General features: G+C 43.7%; 1 protein-coding gene across 2 annotated transcripts in view; it reads right to left on the bottom strand.

Annotated features, from left to right (window-relative positions):
* The window catches only part of Zdhhc9 (zinc finger DHHC-type palmitoyltransferase 9), a 30,011-nt gene extending 29,564 nt beyond the window's left edge, over positions 1 to 447 (bottom strand). The window contains exon 1 of one of the 2 annotated variants that reach the window (XM_015498493.2): positions 234 to 447. The gene's annotated coding sequence lies outside the window, so the exon portion shown is untranslated. The remainder of the gene's footprint in view (positions 1 to 233) is intronic. The other variant, XM_048797136.1, reaches the window with a different exon arrangement.
* Between the last annotated feature and the right edge of the window lie 3,141 nt (positions 448 to 3,588).

Raw genomic sequence — 3,588 nt, 5'->3', positions numbered from 1 at the left:
GGACCACCGCCCCAGGCAGGTTGGGACGCGCGCCACATCCACACGCACACGCGTCCACACACTCGTACACACTCACACACGCCCCGCCACGTGTAGTCACCCGGGCCAGGGGCTTGGTGGCTGTCGAGTTGAGAAGGGCGGTGCCAATGTCCCCGCGCCCGGGTGCATCTGAAGGGGAGGCAGCCCACCACGCAAGCCGAGTCCAGGAGACCCCCACCCCCACCCCTTGTTACCTGAAAGAGAGAGACCGAACTCGGCCAGCTACTGAGGGCAGGAAGTGCACTGTCCTAAGGGACCGCGTCGGCCGCCAAAGGTGGCAGGGAGTTTTTCTCCCCGGACTGGAGGCTGCCTCCTCCTGACAAGGGGCCCCAATAGTCGGGGCCCTAAACCAGCTGTGGCAACCGCCCACCGCTGGCCGAATGGAACGCTCCTCACGTCACCAGGTCGCTCCAGTAGTTGCTCGCTCTCCATTGGCTAAACAGCCTCAGCGCCTCCGCCCCTGGCGCCCCTTCTCAGAACTGCCATTGGCCACTCCTGACGCCACTCGACAATGTCTCCGCCCACTCCCCCACCCATCTCCCTGCTACTTGCCCACCTGCCAAGTCGCTGCCTGCTTCTTTGGGGTCCCAGCGCCAGTATGTGAAGTGTTGACTTCTATTAATATAGTTACGCAAAGATGTAGGGGAAGGATAGTGCTGATGAGACAGAGAGGCGGATACCAATCTCCCCCTACTTATACGCATGGTGAGATACTGAAGCCAACACTAGCTCACAGATCCGGATGCTCACCCCAAACTAGGTCCGCCCTGGGCCTCTCCAGTCCTATTCACATTAAAATCAACCATAACTCCGGGTTTTACTCTTCGTCAGCATAAAGATGAGTCTTCTTCCTCCCAAGTCCCATTCAGTAGTCAGTAACCCCACCTCTGTCTCAGGCACCGTGGCCTGCATTTCTAAGGCTTTCAGAACAAAACAAATAAATATAAAAATGAAGTTGAAAGGGATAACTGTCTTCAAGACCACAGAATCATTTTGACAGTACCAAAAAACAATTCACTGACATTAAGGGACTTAAGAGAAATTCCACTAAGATGACAAATTCTTCCAGGTGAATAATGAAGGTTGCCAAAAATGTTGTTAATTTCTATTAGATTTGAAATTAAGGTGGAATCCAAGGCAGAATTTCTACCCAACCAACCAGATTGATCCTTTCCTTCTGCCACCCCCATCTGCAGTTATTGCCACCATGAGTGACTGCTACCAATCTAGTGAGTCACATCCTTAAGAAGTTTGAGATTGGAGTGGGGAAAAGAGTTGAGAACCACAATATTTATAGTGTAGACTTTACAAAGCATCAGGTCTCTTTCCACAAGGATGGTTCTTGCCTTCCAAATGTAAGAGGCAATATAAGAAAAGAGTCAAGGTGGCCTCTCCTTATCTGCCACACTGTTGAGAGTGCCTATATCACCAGCCTAGGTTTTCCTGAGCTTTACAAAATTTTCTGTAGAGTTATAGTACTTGGAATTAGTACAGAAAATACTGCCAAAGTTTTTTTTTGTTGTTGTTGATTTTAATGAAAGACCACATACATGGTCAAGAACTATTTCTCCTTTACAGTATTTGGATCCCATACAGTATGAAGCAAAAAGCTACATGACAATAATTATATTTGACACTTTTGTGACACCCTTCAATAAAAAAATTTAAAGGAGCAAAAAATCACTAGGTAATTCTCTTATGAGAGATGTGCTATAATTAATTTATAGAGGAAATTATTTCGTTATAAAGCTTCTATTATTCCTGAGCACTCACGCTGATTATAATCATTGGTTTATTCCTTATGAAGCATATGATCAGTATTATTGCTTCCCATTCCACCCCTTTGAATTCTGGAGGGTTCTGGGATTGTACACACTTGGTATGGGAGGGAGAGGAACTTCCCTCAGCCCCATCAGCTCTCTGGATTCCCAAGCCTCTGTATATCAGATGCCCTTAGAAATAACATGGTCATCCCAGCTGCCATCCTTCTGACTGTGGAACAGTCAAAACTAAGCCTCTGCAGCTACTCAAACATACTTTGCCCATAGCTCAGGTACAAGCGAAGCCTGGGAAGTCTTGGAATCTATGTGTCACAGCAACACATTCCTGAGCTCTGCCCCTCCCTGATCTAGGTCACATTCCCTCTGGGATTAAATGGCTATGTAAATCAGGCTTGGTTTATTACAATCTTTTTAATCATGCTCACGACTAAAAGAAAATTAAGGAAATTTTATGTGGAAAACATTCCATAGCACTTCCTTCTATATAATTACATCATTTATGTAATCCTTAAAGTCTTAATAGATATACATAACTAAATTGTGACTATAAACTGAGATTTTTATTTCTTTTTTTCGTTTCTTTTCTCTTTTTAACAAACTTCCCATTATATGCATCCAAATCAGTGTTGGTTCTTTTGAAGGGGAGTTATAATCATACAATGAGCACTAGCAACACCACTAAAATCAAGGTATAACCCTCCATTTTATAAGATTCTTCATGGTATGGCAGCATATATTCTGGAGTGCTTGTTTAAAAATCTGGCTCCATATTTATGGTTCATTTGTGTGTGTGTGTGTGTGTGTGTGTGTGTGTGTGTGTAGGTATAAAATGCTGTTGAAGGCCTCAGATCCTGAGTGCCACCAGTGGGCTGAAGCTTGCCTGTAAGTGTTGCTCCAGAGACCATTCAGTGCTACAGCCCTGGAGAGACACACAAAATCATTCTCCACCCTGATTTTGAGTTCTTGATGGCGACTTTTCCTCTATTTTCTTTAGCCCAAAATTTCCTATGTCTCCTTGCCTTCCTCTCCACACACATGCCCCTTCCCATCCCACCTACCTGCCTTATACTCTTCTTCCTACTTTCTAACTAGACAAAAAGTATGCGTTTGTAGAATGAATTGATGAGCAAAAGAAAGACCCACAATATGCCCTGCCCACATATGACCAGCCCAGTATTCTTAAGCGACATCTCTTTCTGTGAGACCTGAGCTACTATTGATGGCATAGAAGAGGCAGGATGGTACGTAGCATAGGAAGAGCACAAGTCTTATGGCCATACAGACCTAGCTTCAAATCCTAGATTTGCAACTTAATACCTTGTGTAACCTTCAGCAAACAATTTATCCATTTTGAGCCTATTTCCCCATCTGTCAAACAAAGCTAATACAGATGGCCCTTTGTATCAATCAACTGCAGATCAAAAATATTTTGAAGAAAATTACACCTGTACTAGACATGTACAGACTTTCTTTTCTTATCATTATTCCCTAAATGATGCATCATAGCACCTATTTACACAGCATTTCCATTGTATTTGGTATTATACATAATCTGGAGATTATTTAAAGTATATGGGAAGATGTATGTAGGTTATATAAAAATACTACACCATTTTATATGAGAGACTTGAGCATTGGTGGATTTTTGAATTCATAGGGGTCCTGGAACCAACCCCATGCAGATACCAAGAGACAGTTGTACCTACCACATAGAGTTAGAGTTATAAAGGGGATAAATGTCTGGCATGTAGGAGAAACACAATCAGTG

Source organism: Marmota marmota, unplaced genomic scaffold, assembly GCF_001458135.2.
Source record: "Marmota marmota marmota unplaced genomic scaffold, marMar, whole genome shotgun sequence".
Lineage (NCBI taxonomy): Eukaryota > Metazoa > Chordata > Mammalia > Rodentia > Sciuridae > Marmota > Marmota marmota.
The sequence above is the reverse complement of the archived record's forward strand: the minus strand, read 5'-3'. Positions and strand labels throughout refer to the sequence as shown.